Raw genomic sequence first — 16,922 nt, 5'->3', positions numbered from 1 at the left:
ACATTGGGTTGTGATTTTCTGTATCTAAGCATTTAGGTCTTATCTCATTTGTTTTAATGTTCATAATTAAATAAACAGGACTCAAATTGCTTATATGATGGTGAAAGTTAAACGCAGCTTCATTCTGAGTTGTTGCATTCGCAGCTGGTTCAAATGTGACCCTTCTTGCTGACTAGGTGACCAGTCTATCAATAATGTGGATCATAGTTGCCTGCTGTCATTTTTCTTTTCTGTTAATTCCTCCTTCTTGAAGCTAATTCGAACTTCTACACATGAATAATATCTCGTGCCACATCTTTGGAGATTTAAAATGTGTCTAATAGGTTCTAAACTGAAGTTCAAACTAGCGCAAGACCACAAAAAAAAGATGTTGTGTATAGTATTTTGACGGTTAGGGAAGTCCATAAATGTAGTGCGTGAAAAAATGGCTTACTGAGTTTTATTTGCTGGTTGAATAACATTCTTAGATCTTAAATACAAATTGAGTCTAAATCCAGTTTATCAAGTATGAGCATATTGGTAACAAAAACATTAGTAGAGGTGATCAACCCTGTATTTTTTAGGGTAACCAATTAACCCAAGTCCTCTGTTTACTCATTACTTATGGTTATGATGCTCAGGTGTAGACACCTGATTTGTGTCTCCCCTTTGGGATGATGACGAAACCATTATCCTTGTTAGGCGATTGGAGTAACTCCAGGCGGTAATCTCAATTGCTAAGAATACCTCCAAAATCCAATCCCCGAGGCCGTTCCCCTCCCGGAACTCGGTACAAAATACAACTTCCAAAATCCAATTTCAAAATCCAAGTTCAATCTCAACTAGTGGACCATCCCATTGGTCTTACTAGGCCTTTTCCACTCAAAATCATATAAGGCAAGTCAAATTCGGGCGCCGACCCACAAAACCGAGCATGCCGGGCCCCGTCCCGTAAAACCGGAATTCAAAAACCCGAGAAAGGTTTGTTTTTAGACACAAATTCAAGCCTTAACCTCCAAGCAAACACTACAAGCCAAACATCATACTATTCGTACGAAGGTACACCCATACAAGACACATCAAGGACGGCATCTTTCCGTCCTTTTTGGCGGCATTCAGCCCACGTCAGCAACTCCCAGCGCTGGCCTGGCGCCAGGCGCTGGCGTATGCTAACGCTTTGCACCATTTTCCTCCTATAAATACCCCTCATTTCCTTCGAAAAAAGGAGAGCACAACACACATAACGTCATAATTTCGACATTACTCCTCACAATACAAACTTCAAAACTCTTCAAAACACATACAAAAAGTCCTAAATTCAAGAGCAATTGGGAGCTCGAGCCTAAGCTTAACTAGGTAAATCCGAATCCCATTTCAATTAATCATTCTATTTTTATTTCAAATGATTAGCAAGTTGGTGTTTTTTTTGTCATAAAAAAACACCACTTGCAACAATCACACATGCTTTTTCAAACATCCAAACTTTTTCAATATACAAAATACAAACTTTCAAGATTCAAGGATGTTCAAAGTTGCTTGCATTCATCTCTTTGAACTAGAATCACCTTCAAGCATAGAGTAATCAAAGATGACACCTTTTAGCATTTAAAGGTTTAATCTTTTGAGATTCAAAACTCCATTTTTCAATATACAAGTTCAAGTCTTCAAATTTCAACATACAAGTTCAAGTTTTCAAATTTCAATCATTTCAAGTTCAAAGTTTCAATATTTTCAAGTTCAAACCTTTCAATATTCAAGCTTTCAATTTCAAGTTCAATATGCAAAATCTAGGACCTTTGGGTTGAGCAACCTCTCCCAAGTTGAGATTTTTGGCTTTGAATTCGTGTCGGACGCATTTATTTTTAAGGAGCCGCTTGGCGTTCGAATCTCATGTGCCCAAGTACAAATTTCAATATCGCAATTTCAATATCGCACTTTCAATATCGCAATTTCAATACCGCAATTTCAATTTCGCACTTTCAATTCCGCACCTTTACTTGCCTAGTCCATTTCTAAGCAATGTGGACCTACTCCCTAGTCCTTTTCTAGGGGGTCTTGTATTTACTAATTCCGAACTTTATTTAGTATTGTGATGTTGCTTTATGTGCTTTATCGCTTTCATCACCAACATGCTAAATACAACAAAATACAAAGGTTACATCACGCTTAACGAAGAAAATTTGGACAAACCGGTCTTAGGTTCCTTAAATCAATCATTAAAGCAAAGTGACCACCGTACAATTAGAAATTCTATTTTGTTCTAATTTGCAAACCCACATAGTCTAATCTTAGGGTTTATTTTCGAAACAATGTTGTGCCAACGTACTTGAATATTTCTAAAGCTCGCCGAATAAGCATTTTTGTTCCCGAGCCCGGATCTCACCCATCCGTTTCAAGGATTCAAGGCCTTATCCAAAAATAGAGTCATTGTGCGGTCTTCCCAAACGAGACCTAAAATAAGTTTGGTGGCGACTCCTTCGAGGTGCAAAAACAATTCAACGGTTCTCTAAACGCACCGCCGCGTGCCAAACCCCCCACTTGTAGGGAACGGAAAAAAAAACCCCCCTACAGCAAATTGGCGACTCCGCTGGGGAATTTTCTAATTTCAATTTAGAAAATGAGAGCAGATTTTGAGCAACCAGCCACCGATCTGCCGAAGTACTGGATGCCAGCATTGGCGCCAGGCGCAGCCCCTGCGCCCAACGCCGCTGCATGCATCCAGGACAGTGGCTCACAGTGGCTTGTTGCCCACTTTTGCTCAACTTTTCGTGTTTGGAGTTAGTCTGTTTTTGCATCTGGAAGGACGCTCCCAAGCCTCGTGAACGAGTGCCGAAAAACGGGCTTTACAAATACAAATTCAAGTACGGTTTCAATTTTAATTTCTAGGCATTTCATGCATTTTTCGAAAACCATATTGTGCAAATTGAATTTCTACCATTGCCCAAACGGATGTGTTCTACATTCGGGCTAGCCCCGGGGGCAACGAAATGGTGACTCTCCATACGGTTCCCGACCAAAGTGTGTGACCATTTCCGCGCCTACCGAAACTTGGCATTTGATTGACATTCCCGATGTCAAGTATGGAGGCCGTCTTCCGACACACACTTCCCTTAGGCGGAACGTGAAAGCTTGTCGCCGGATCCGTCTCTTAGCCGAGTACCTTTTGACACCCAAAGCCGACCACTTGCATCATACAAAGACTTAGACCGACCTTAGGTTGAGAACTTTGCATGTCGCATTCATATTCATGATTAGTGTGACAACGTGCTACTTGTGCATTGTGTGGGCGTCTTTGCACGCGTGAATGGCTAACCTCGAGTTCTAGCTTGCCGAAACCAATTAGCCTCCAACTAGGAACCAAACCCCTAGGAGCATCATTCAAACCTCATGCATCTAAATCGCCGATTTTAGGGTCTTTAGGAGTGTCACTCCATTTGATTCAAAACCCTTAAACACGCCTCACGCACAAATGCCAAATTCAAATTCAATCCAACGGCGTCATAATGCCGGATTTTCGAGTCCAAATTCCAAGCTACAAATTCAAAATCAATCCTACGGCGTCATAATGCCGGATTTTCGAGTCAAAATTCCAAGTTCCAAGTTCAAAAATGCAATCCAACGGCGTCATAATGCCGGATTTTCTATTTTCAAAACCTCAAATCTTCAAGTCAAGTCCAAATCCAACGGCGTCATAATGCCGGATTTTCTAGTCCAAATTCCAAGTTTCAAAGTTCAATTCAAATGTTCTAGTTCAAAACCTCAATTTTCAAGTCCAAATCCAACGGCGTCATAATGCCGGATTTCCTAGTCTTCAAGCTTCAAGTTCAAATTCAAACTTTCCAGCCCAAAACTTCAAACACAACCCAACGGCGCCATAATGCCGGATTTTCTAGTCCAAATTTCGAGTTTCGAGTTTCAAGTCAAGACTCAATCCAACGACGCCTTAATGCCGGATTTTCTAGTCCAAATTTCAAACTTCAAACTTCAAAGTCAAAAACCACAAATCCAACGGCGTCATGCCGGATTTTCTATTTCAAGCATTCAAGTCTTCAAGCATCGAAGTCAAGTTGCCAATTCCAAACCTCAAAAGTTTAAATGCCAAAGTTCATGACCGGCGTAATGCCAACTTTTCAACTCCAATTTTCAAACCTCAAATTCCATGTCAATCTTTCGAATTTCAAGTCCTATGCTCAAAACTTCAAATTCTAAATACATGCCGTCGTATTGCCGATTTTCCATTCCGCATTTCAAACCTCAAGCTCGAAGTTCAAAAATTCCAAACCTTCAAATTTCAAATCCTACACTCCAAGTCCACGGCGGCATAATGTCGGACTGTCAAGTGCCCAAATTCAATATCCACGGCAACATTAATGCCGGATTTTCCTAATACGAAGCTTCATGTTCTACATACAAAATGCGTCCGTTTCCATTTCAAAATTCAAACTTCGAGTCAAACTCAAATTCCAATCGGGTTGAAAATCCCCAGACATAATACAAGTCCAATTGTTCAATCGGGTTGAAAATCCCCTGAAATAATACAAATTCCAATGGGTTGAAATTCCCTTCAAATACTCCAATTCCAATGGGTTGAGATCCCCCTAAAATATTGATGGGTTGAAAATCCCCTAATATAATACAAACCCCATTCCAAATATTTCCAACGGGTTGAAACTCCCCAGAAATAATACAAGTTCAAATCTACGGGTTGAAACTCCCCAGAAATAATACAAGTTTCAATTGGGTTGAAATTCCCTTCAAATATTCCAAGTCCAATAATTTGAAACTCCCCTAAAATAGTGACGGGTTGAAATTGCCTTTCAAACAATACAAAACCGGTTCTCTTTCAAGCGGGTTGAAATCCCCTTCAAATAATTCCAATTTCCAATAGGTCGAAATATTCCTTTTCGATCTCCCAAATTCTAGTACAAGAGCCAACTCTCACAAATGAATGAACGCTCCTCTCAAACATTTCCAACGGGTTGCAAATCCCGAATACAAGTACAAAATCCAAAATTCCGAATCTTCAGGGTGACACTTAGGGTCAAGTCTAGGTCTCATTCATTGCATGCATATCATATCATGTGTCGGGAAGTCCAAGTTCTAAAATTATCTGGTGTGTCCTAACTAGGAGTCCAAAGATCCTGTGGGTTCGCCGAAGAGAAGAAAGGTTGAAAAGAAATCCATCAGCCCTAGCTTCCCTCATAGCCGGCATCGAACGAGCAGCCAGTTCATCTCCTACAAATCAAGCTTCAAGTCCCTCTCAAGAATCAATTCAAATGGCAAAATGTTCAAGATTACTATGGGCGAAGGATCTATGATGAGCGAGTCCGAGTTTGAGGATGAGTCTGGATCTGAGTCTAGCAATAAGTCTAAGTGTATAGAACTAGAGTCTTGCATCAATCAAGAGCCTCTAAAGGCCGAGCATCAAGTCAAAACAGTCGATGTAATGATTGTTGATTTCAATAACACTTCAATTTCTACTTACTCTTCGAGTCCTAATTCAAAATCAAATCCTAATCCACACAACTTTGCTTCACAAGAAACTGACTTTGAATTTCTAAAAGCTATCGATAATCATGAAAACAGGACGCCCATAATTGAGGAAACAGAAAAAATCAACCTTTCTAACAACGGTGACTCAAAACTAGTTCAGATAGGTTTAACTCTTTCTCAAGCAGAGCGGGACGATCTTATCAAGCTACTTTCAGAGTATGTAGACGTCTTCGCATGGTCCTATCATGATATGCCGGGGGTTGATCCAAGCATCGGTTAGCAAACAATTCCCCTTATTCCAGGTTCAAAACCCATCAAGCAGAAACTCCATCGCATGAAATCGGATGTTTCCCTCAAAATTCAAGAAGAGGTCTCTAAGCAGCTAGAGGCCGGGTTTTATCCAAGAGTCCAAGTATCCAGATCTTTCAAGGTATTGGGTTCCAAGCAAGTGTCCCAGTTCATTCAGGAAAACATTATATGCATATACGGTATTCCTCACAAGTTCATCAGTGATCAAGGAACCCATTTCCAAGAAGAATGTGAAGACCCATTCAACAAGTACAAGATTCAAAATTCAAGTTCTATAATCTCTAACCGAGCAAGGTTGTGCCAAGCAAGGCATCTACAATTCCAAAGTACAAAATTCAAGTTCTATAATCTCTAACCGAGCAAGGTTGTACCAAGCAAGGCATCTACAATTTCAAAGTACAAAATTCAAGTTACAAACTCCAAAGGTTCAAGTTCTAGAAACATCTACAAGCTTCAATAGTTCAAATTTCAAAAGGGGGTACCGTACAATCTTCAATGCAACAATCCCAACGGACCCATGCTCCGGGAAATTCAACATCATCGCACTTCACCTTATCGCCCACAAACCAATGGGGCAGTCGAAGCAGCCAACAAGAATGTCAAGACCATCATCATGAAAATGACTACCAATTACAAGGACTGGCCCCATAAGCTGCACTTTGCATTGTGGGGATATCGAACTTCAATTCGCACTTCAACTGGTGCAACTCCGTTTTCATTGGTCTATGGAATGGAAGCGGTACAACCTATCGAACTGGAGATACCTTCTCTAAGGATAGTCCTAGAAAGCAAAATCCCAGAAGCTGCATGGGTACAAGCAAGATATGACGAGCTAGTCATGCTCGATGAGCGACGGCTTCAAGCCGCTCACCATGTACAAGTCTATCAGCGCCGAGTGGCCAGACTTTTCAACAAAAGGGTCAGAACCCGAAACATCAAGGAAGGCGAGCTTGTCCTAAAAGACCTTCGCAAAAGCATCATGGACCCAAGGGGAAAATTCAAACCCAACTGGGCAGGCCCATACATCGTCAAGAAGATCCTCTCCGGGGGAGCAGTTGAACTAACAAACATCGACGGAACAGAATTCAGATCTCTTACCAACCTCGATCAACTCAAGAAGTTCTATGTCTAAGTTCCATGTTCAAATTCAAGAATCCAAATTCAGGTCTTGTAAGGTAGTCAGAACTACGTCCGGCCTGATTCCCTAACGGGACACGTAGGCAACCTCATTTCGAGGCCCGGCCACTTTAATACAAAAAAATTCAAAAATTCCTCAATTAAGGGCATCCTAAAAATCAAATCAAATTTCAAAACTCAAATTGTTGTTGTTGTCATTCCAAATGTGCCAATTCAAAGCAAAGCATGTTCAAGCGGAATTTAACACAATATCTCTTTATTTGGCCCTAAGGCCTTCAAAGCTAATTCAAATACAAAGTCAGAATCAAGTGAAGCAAAGTTCAAAAGCCTTTTCACTTCCTAAACACATGTTCTAAACACATTTTCCAAACACATTCTAAACACATTTCCTTCAAATACAATTTCAAACACATTTAGCCTACAAAGATCTAGGGTCGGGCGACTATGCTCTTGAGTCTTGGCACCTTGAGTACTATCCCCTGGCTCCTCCCGCAATCAATCATCAATCTTCCCCTTGCCCAAGCGGCGGGAGAAATAACTTGCAAGCCTTCCAAGACGGGAAGACGACGAACCCCCTTTGGATTCCGAACGGTCAAGCACCGGATGAGCCACACTCCCGTCACCTTCCTCATAGTCTGTTGATGCAGGACGTCTAGCTCTAGAACCTCGGACTCTAGCTGGTGCGGAGAGAGAAATGTCCCTCTGGCTTAGGCCTCTCATCCAAACAATGTACCCCGCAGACAGAGCAACTGGCTCAGGTGGGAACTGGATACTCAAGAATGGTTTGGCGATCCAATACCGCCTCCAAACTTCAAGTCGATTTGCATTCAGCGCAACAGGTTTCGGGTTCTCTTCAGTACATTCCGGGATCTCCTGTTTCAAGCCATATTGTCTCATCACTCGAGCAGGCAGGTAGAAGACTAGCATTGTGAGGCTTGGCACCCTCAAAACAGTAGAACCAGGGGCATGTTTCATAGCAGAAATTCCCCACCAAGGATCTACCCACCTTATACAAGATTCAATCCCATAGAGTGCGCATCTCCACTCATCCAATGAAAGCCGGCCATACACCATGGGCCGCACAGTGAATCCTTTTCTTTATAGCTCGCCATGTTCTCCGGTGGTGCCACCAACATGAGCCTCTCCATAAGCCAAACCTTGGGGAGTATACAAGAAGCACATTTCAAAATTCAATATTCAAAATTCAAGTACAAGTACAAGTTCAACAATACAAAGAAGGCTCCAGATCCTTACTTGGAGTAATACCGGACTTCCCGACGGCAATGAACAGGGGTCCGACTTCAGCATGTCAAGGCCCATCAATGTTTCGCCAATCACGAGCGGCATTGGGTCCCGACCTTAGCAAACTGCTCTACAATCTCAATTAGGGAGGCATCACCATTGCCAAACCCCTGCTTCGAAAAGAGAAAGCGAGCAAATATACAAAAACTCAAGGCTCTCAAGCGAAAAACTTTGGGAACATCAAGCCCAGCAAAGTAGGTGACAAAGAGGGACAAATCCACCCCTCTGCCATATACAACAGCACTCAAAAGTGGGGGCTTTAGGCCCAAATACCTTTCAAAGTTCAAAAAAAAGTGTTCTTCTACACTAGGCATGCATGGCTCCAGCATCAAGGGCCACCCCAATATGGCACTAAATTCCTCAGGGAGGGGACATACCTCATTAGTTCCAAAGCGGAAGACATGATGATTCGGGTCCCAAGCCTCCAGAGCAGCAAGAATGAAGTGCAAATCCAACTTTACAAACCGAAAAGAGACGGGCACCCCAAGATGCATGCCATTAACCTCCCTTTTCTCCATCTTGCCTAGCGAACCAAGCCACGAGTTCAAGGCACTTTCAAAAGACACAGCCATATTTTCTTTTCTTTTTGAGAGGAAGCGGTATGCAATGATAGCAGGGAAGGATTGATACAAAAAATGATCCAACAAGCTCCCTATTTATACAAAAATTGGCTTGCACCACAGCTCACAGGCGCCAGGCGCAGGGGCCTGCATCTAAGGACGAGACCACCGTTCCTCTGTTATGACTCCGAGTACACTCTTTAGTGTTTCGGACAGTAGAGTACAACCTCCATTAGTCAAGATTCCAAAGCCGCAAGCCGCGCAATTTCAAGAAGTCCGGATCAACGCTTCGGGCAGATTTTGGATCAATTTTTCTTTCAAAATTCAAGCATTTTAGTTCTAGATCGGCGTCCTAAGTCGAGTCTGCATATGCATAGCAAGAGTTGAATATACTTTGACTTGCGCTTTTCCTAACCAAAAAAGCTCAGTCAAAGTGGGGGCTTATAGTGGGTATATACACCCGAAAAAAATGGCCAAATTTTTTTCAAATTTTTCGCAAAATTGTCATGCATGCATATAGCTACAAAATTTCAGGGCACACACTACGCATACAATTTCAAGCATTGAAACATACAAAAGTCAATCTTCAAATTTTACAAACCAATTCAAGTTCAGAACCATACAAACCATACAAAAAATTCAAGTTTCAATCCATACAAATACAATAACCCAGCCTATACAAAATCAACCCAGGCAAGCTGGAACTCGCTACCATGTAGGGTCAGTCTGAGTCATCATCAGCGGTGACGTCAACCACAAGCCCCTTATCCCTGTTACGCCTCCTAAGGCTCTCCAGCTCCCGATCCATCTCCGTCCCAGGGGTACTCAGATCCTGCTCCGAAATACGAAGTGTGCCAGTGGAGGGATGAACTTCCTGCTGAGGGGAGGAATACTGATACGGCGGCGGCATCAGCATATACAGATACGACCTATACATCTGAGCCTGGCGCATCCTATCCATCTCCGCGTAGCAAGCCCATGAACCTGCACCCCAAGGCTGAGGACCACTTCCTCCGAAGTAGTAGCCGGAAGGAGGAACAAAGGGCCGTGAACCGCTACCACTTCCGAATGAATGCCTGGTGGGGTCAACATGTACAAAAGGGGAAGCTCCCCACTCAACATCAGAGTGCCTCTGATGAGCACCAACATGTATCGGACCCTGGTCCCAGCTCCAAGCTCGGTCCCTCCTGTCTCGAGGACGTCTCCGCCTGAGGCTCCTTGTCAACAGAGTCTCTACGGTCTCGACGGCGCTCCTATGCAAGATACAATTTGAAGAATCAATTTCCCGGGTTGGAAATTCCAGTATACAAGTTTCAAAATCAAGTGAGGTACCTCTCTGTTCCGGCCAGAAAGCTTCCGGGTCAGCTTGGCGCACTGCCTCTTCCAAGAATCAAGCAAGAGCATCCAGCGACGCACTCTCGCCCAAGGCGCCTGCATACAAAATTCAAGATCAATTTCCAAATACAAGTTACAAACATTTTCAAAAATGCAACAGTACTTACAGGGGCGTAATGCTCGGGTACAACATCATATGATTTCTGGTGCGGAGGAGAACCCAAGGAATGGTCTCCACCACCTCTTCCCCGTCCGAGTTCTCATAGAGGAGGATCCTATCAGCATGAGGAATGTCCTCAGGATCAACCTCCTCCTCCTACATACAATCATACAATCATGCAATCAATACAAGAATACAAGAATACAAGGTTCAAAAGCTCACCGGTAGTACAAAGCGTACTGGTGGAGCCAGCCTCCTCAGGAAGTCTTCATAGCTCCCCTTCCTGTGTACAAACTCCCTCCAAGAGCGGCAAATAGCCTCGCCCCTAGCCTCCGCATATAGCCGGGCCAACTCTTCATCCAACGCCAGCATGGACTTCGGCGGATCCTTGGGGACAAGTCTATCCCCTGAATTGTGCTGAAGGGACACTCGCTCCCCCAGATACCACATATGGCGGTACAGCCCTGGAAGCAAAACCCGCCGCCCAGATAGGAATTGGGCACGAGCAGCTGAGGCAGGTACAACCGCGTTGGCAAAAGGTCGCCATACCACCTACAAAGCAGACAACTCAGGCAACAGTACAAATACAAATACAAGAAAGCAAAACAGTACAAAAGATTACCCTATCAGCAGGCAAAACTCTCCAAGCTCTACGAGAAGCCGCCAAGGACGCACCGACGCGCACCGCTCCTGTCCAAGAGGTAGCATACGGGTAAGCCGCATCTCTAGTACGCTCCGGCGCCAAAGTCAGGAAGTGCTCATAGATCCAAATCTTTCAAGTAACAAACAAAACATCAGTCAAGTTCAAGATACAAGCATACAAATACAAAGTACAAAGTACAAGGAGTCTCGAATGCAGCCATGCTCGGGTCACTCCCTGACAGGCTAAATCGTACTCCTATCAAAGATAAACCTAACGTTCACCAACTAAAAATATAGCAAGGGAAGCAGGGATCGTATCCACAGGGAAACAACGTTCTTCTACTATTAATGGACTAATCTAGACTACTGGTAACGAGAGCTGGATTGGTTTGTATATTAAACTAAAGCAAATAATCGAATCGGAAAATAACAATATTAAAGGAATCTAGGGCAGCGGTTCACCATAAATGCACACCGGGGTTGGACAACGGACAATAACAATCAATTAACAATCATAACTAGGAAAACATGCATCTCTCGAATCTTATGAATTCCTTAGGATAGAACAACTAGCGGGCTCTCGCTACGTACTAGAAATAATTCCTATCTAATAGCCACAGACCAAAAACATCAGATTTATACCTCTCGGCGCATAATCTCAGGTTAATCAAACTCAAATCAAAATAGTCCGGCCGAACAGAATTGACGAGCAATAATAATAAGCTATAGAAATTATAATCAATCAATCAAATATCATGTCCACATATAATCCCAATCATGCATTCATGGATCCCCTAAACCCTAGAAATTAAACTACTCACTCATGATAATAAATAACAAAGCAATTAACATAATAGAAAACATTATTAAAGCAATAAACTAGATTAGAACAAGAAGCAATACCTAATTGAAGAACAATGAATAATGAAAGCTTGAATTTTTGATTGAAAATAAAACTAAGTATTGGAACAAATTTGAGAGAATAATAAACTAAGGAAATAAACTAAGGTTCCAAACTAAAAATAAGAGATGTCCTACAAAATAATAAAGGCTAGCTTATATAGTTTGCCCAAAAAAATAACATTAAAAACGGAAAAGAAATCACGTGAAATACTGCTGAGGTTGGCATCGTCTGATCGGGCGAAGTGCTCGACAGTCGGCCCGATCGGGCCAAGTTCCGCCCGATCGGGCGGTTTGAGAAGAGTCAGTATTTGCCTCCTGATGGGCGCCCGATGCGGACCGGGCGAGCTGCGCCCGATCGGGCGCGTGTTGATGGCTGCAATTATCGTTTAATTCCGCCCGATGGTCGCATTTCGCGCTCAACTCTCAGGGCGATTTGCAATCTTCAACATCCTTCGCCCATATCACCGAGTCTAACTCTCGGGGCTCAACCATAGACATCTAGGGCTCCTGAAAGTCGACGATAAATGTCCCGAACTTCCTCGGGCTCGAGTAGTGGCCTAAATCAACATGAAACGGATCTTAAAAAGACCAATTTCTCATAATCGAAACCTGAAACTCAAGGCACACTCAATAAAGAATATTAGTACTTAAAACGGCTCCTAAGAGCTCATTTGACGCATAAAAGTACAAGTCCCCCAAGCTATATAAAACACACATATCAAACTCCCCCAAGCTAGATCATTGCTTGTCCCTAAGAAAGGAAATCATCGATGAATACAAGTCCAACTTCACCCCCAACATATTTCAAAATGAAAAAAATAATTCAAGGCAAAATCCAACAAGCATGCATCAATGTCAACCAATCAAAACCATTCAACCACTAATCCACCCTAACAATCGTCATGCAAAGCGAACCACAAATGCACAATGGAATTCAAGACTAGTGCTCACACACTCGTCACTCATTTATGTGGCGGATAAAAGATGTACCCGTTCGCTCTCCTCCCAACATATAAGTGAACAATGCCCTCCCAAACTCAAAACACTCGTGTGTCTAGAAAAACATATACTCGACCTAGTAGTCGACTCGAAATGCGTCATGTCATAACTTGCGTTGATAAACAACTATTTTCACATAAGTACGACTCTATGCACAAAGGTCGGAAGGTCTTCAAAGCTTGTAATATTAGGCTTAGGTAAGGGTGCGGTAAATTTGGGTATAATGTGAGCTTTAAAACCTTGGCTTTGGGGAGCATAAATCCTAAAAACAACCATGATCAACCGATATAATGACCATAACTCTCCCACTCAACACATGACAAAACAACAAATAGCCAACACCATACTTTCTTGCCCAAATTCACAATTGTAACCAATCACTCATAAGGATATGAATTTGCAGAACTTGATTGAAACAATACTTTGAACTTTTTATGAGAGTAATAGATTTTTCTCTTTCTTTTCTTTTTCAATCTCTTTTTTTTTTTTTTTCTTTTTAGCAACCTTCACATTTGTTTTGTTCTTTCATCTCTTTTCATTTCCAACTCATTTTCAACAACAAACATGATAAGACGAACTCCATTTTCAATACCCACTTTGTGCTCAAAATATAGCACATTACAATCCCTCACCTCACTACTATTAGCTCCCCCAAGCTAGGCTTGGGACTAGTAACCAATGGGGTTTCTCATGGGCTTGTAATATGGCTAGTCACCGAATAAAATGGCACAAGCAACAACATGGGCAGAAAAGAAGGGAACAAATGTATCTAGATTCATAAGAAAACATACCTAATATGTACAAGTGAGTGAAACACCCCCCCAAGCTAAATCAGACAATGTCCTCATTGGCTCAAGGGGCCGGTATCGAACCATCTCGATCTCCTCAGCATCAGTGACGGCCCTGGCCATCATCACCATCATCTCTACCATCATGCCCGCTAGGACCGGCTCCAAACCCTCCGTACTGGGTAGGTGTGAAAGTTCCCATAGAACCAGGAGCTCCATATCCCTCCGCGGGATAGGTAAACCAGGAAGGGTGCTGATAATCTGGGGCAATGTAGCCCTGCCTGGCATACTGATCGTAGAATGGAAACCGAGCTCAAGTCTGCAAAACCGCTCATGAATGGACCCCTGCTCCTCCTCTAAAGTCGGGCCACCCTCAGGCCTCCCCTCATCCCCTCGACGCCCCCTCCTAAAGTAGGTGCGAGGCTCTGGCTGGTACTGGTGGGGCTCTGGCTGTGGGTCAGGCTGGGGCTGGAGGTTAGGTTGTTGCTCTTGCTCAAATCCAACATATAAGTAATGAGCCTGACCGGATCTGAAACTAGTGCGACCTTGAGGGTCAGGCAAGGTGAAAAGCCTGTGCCCCTCAAACATCCAATACATGGCTCCCGGCCTAAACAACCCGTGCTCACCCTGTAGTCGGCGGAGTCCAGCAAAGTAGGCCAAGTCAAGTAGGTTGCTACCCAGAACTGGAGTCTGGTTAGCCTCAGTGAAGTTAACCGTGGTCATAGCTATGTGGGTGATCAACCCACCAATGGTAATGCGAGGAGTATGGGTGGTGGTGGCTATGGAATAGAATTGAGAGGCCATATGGTGGGCAAGGTTCATTTTATAACTATTCTCCCCTTCTATAACAAAGCCACCTAGAATCTCAAGCTCTGTGCTCCTGATGTTTTGAGTCTCCTCCCTCCCAAAAATCGTAAACCCCAGAAACCTGTAGAAGACAATAGGGACCGGGTGTTGTATCTTGGAAGCATGCAAATGTTGCATACTCCCGGGATTGGCATTACCCGTAAGCTTTCCCCACATTTCACAGTTATTATGGGCTCCCCCAGGTTTCCTACTATGGGCGGTAGACAACCCAAAAATGTTACCAAAATCAGCTAAACTCATAGTAACAGTTCGGTTCATCAAGCGAAATTGAACCGACGACACAGTTCGATAACCATCTTTACGCAAGGTGAAAGAGCTCAAAATTTCCAAAGTTAACCGTCTAAATGTAAGACGCATCATGCTATACATATTTCTCATTCCAACACCAATAAAGACCCGTTTGACATCTCTTTCAATACCCATTTCATGTAAAGATTTTTGGCAAATAAACCGAGTAGGGATAACCTCCCTCTGTTTGAGGTGGATGAAACGTGCTCGTTGCTCCTCCGAAACAAAAATAATATCCGGAAAATCCCGGTCGGGCTCAAATTGAGGCGGCGGAGGTGGTGGTGTCGGCTCCCGAGCTCGGCTCGTCGAAGCTTCATGCAGATTCCGTGGTACCCTTGTGCAATTCCTCTTTGGTCGGTTTGCCATGGATGAAATCTGAATTTTTTTGAGGTTTTTAAACTTTTTGGGTGAATTTGGGGGTTTTGAGGAGATTGGAGCAAACTGAAATCGGTTGGGTATAGGTTGTAGAGGATGGTAAGAGGATGATTTTGGTGAAAAGATTGGTGAATTTGGTGGAGATTTGAGGGAGATATGGTGGTTGGAAGTTTTTGGAGGTTGGGGTTTAATGGAGGAAGAGAGAGAAAGTGAGGTTGAAGATGAAGAGGAAGTGAAGGAAAAAGAAGATCTCGTGCTCCTTTAACGCTGAAATTACATTTCGCCCGATCGGGCAGCAGCTCGCCCGATCTGGCGGATTTCGAACCTTTTCTTTTGATCTGTGCGCGCCCGATCGGGTGCTCCTCGCCCGATCCGGATCGGGCGAAATGCAATGCCCTTTTTTTTTACTTTTCTCAGCCCAGAACCCTTCCTTGACTATTCCACGACGTCATCATCAACCGCTCGATCGGGCATTCCACTCGCCATTTGTGTCGATCGGGCCTCCGTCGCCCGGTCGGGCGATTTGCCAAACTTTTCTTTGCATCAACATGCGCCCGATCGGGCGCTCCTCGCCCGATCCGGGTCGAGCGAAATGCAGGCTGCTCCGGTTTGCTTTGATTCAACTTTTTTCGAACTTTGAGCCTTAGACCTGCATAACATTAAACACCAAAACCGTAAAATACCCTCATCTCGCCTCTCCCTTACCAAAGGCTACACTGAATCACACACTTGATCAAAAGGTATACTAAAACACACAAAATGAAATCAAAAAGTATACTACGGAAAGCAATAAATGGATCATGAAATACTCATACCCTATTAGATTGATGCAATGTCCCCATTACACAATCTCCGTTTATGCGCAGACAATCGACAGGAAAGGGATGAGAGCCACGACAGCTCATCGAATGGGGGCACCAAAGATGGTGCCATCTGGTGTCACATCGATTGCCTTGGATAAGCTATGTGGTGCGGGAAGTGACAAACCACGACCCCGATCATGAATACGGTGTCCACCGTTTACAGAACTTTCGGCCTTTTGGGTCGCAGCATCATCAACCCGTGCCTTCTTTCGAACCCATGCCGAAGAGTTCATACTCCGATCACCTCCACCTGCAAAACAATTTGAAACATGTGCTTTTTCCGAGGAGTTATTAGAGTTAGTATGAGTCAATTCAGTATTAAAATAATCATTAGAAACATTGACTCCAAAACATGACTCCTCTACCATAGGGCTCTTAGCAACATGGGTTAAATTGAAAGTAACCTTATCATCCCCCACATTTAAGGTCAGCTTGCCATTCTTGACATCTATGATTGCCCCCGCAGTGTGTAGGAAAGGTAGACCTAAAATAATAGGAATCTGCCTGTCCTCTTCCATGTCCAACACAACAAAATCAACAGGAATAAATAATTTACCTACTCTAACAGGCACATCTTCTAAAACACCTAGGGGGTATTTTACAGATCTATCAGCCATTTGCAGAGTTATGTTGGTAACTTTTAAATCACCCATGTTCAACTTAGTACATACAGACAGGGGCATGACACTAACACTGGCACCTAAATCACATAAGGCTTTGTCAATAAAAAGGTTGCCAATATTACACGGGATAGAGAAACTCCCGGGGTCCTTCAACTTGGGTGGAGACTTATTTTGTAGTAAGGCACTGCACTCTTCAGTAAATGCAACAGTCTCCACCTCACTAAATGCTCTCTTCCTAGTCAAGATGTCTTTCATGTATTTAGCATATGCAGGTACTTGAGTAATTAATTCAGTGAAAG

The sequence above is a fragment of the Spinacia oleracea genome, chromosome 3 (genome assembly GCF_020520425.1).
Source record: "Spinacia oleracea cultivar Varoflay chromosome 3, BTI_SOV_V1, whole genome shotgun sequence".
Taxonomy (NCBI): Eukaryota; Viridiplantae; Streptophyta; class Magnoliopsida; order Caryophyllales; family Amaranthaceae; genus Spinacia; species Spinacia oleracea.
This window is presented reverse-complemented; position numbering follows the sequence as displayed.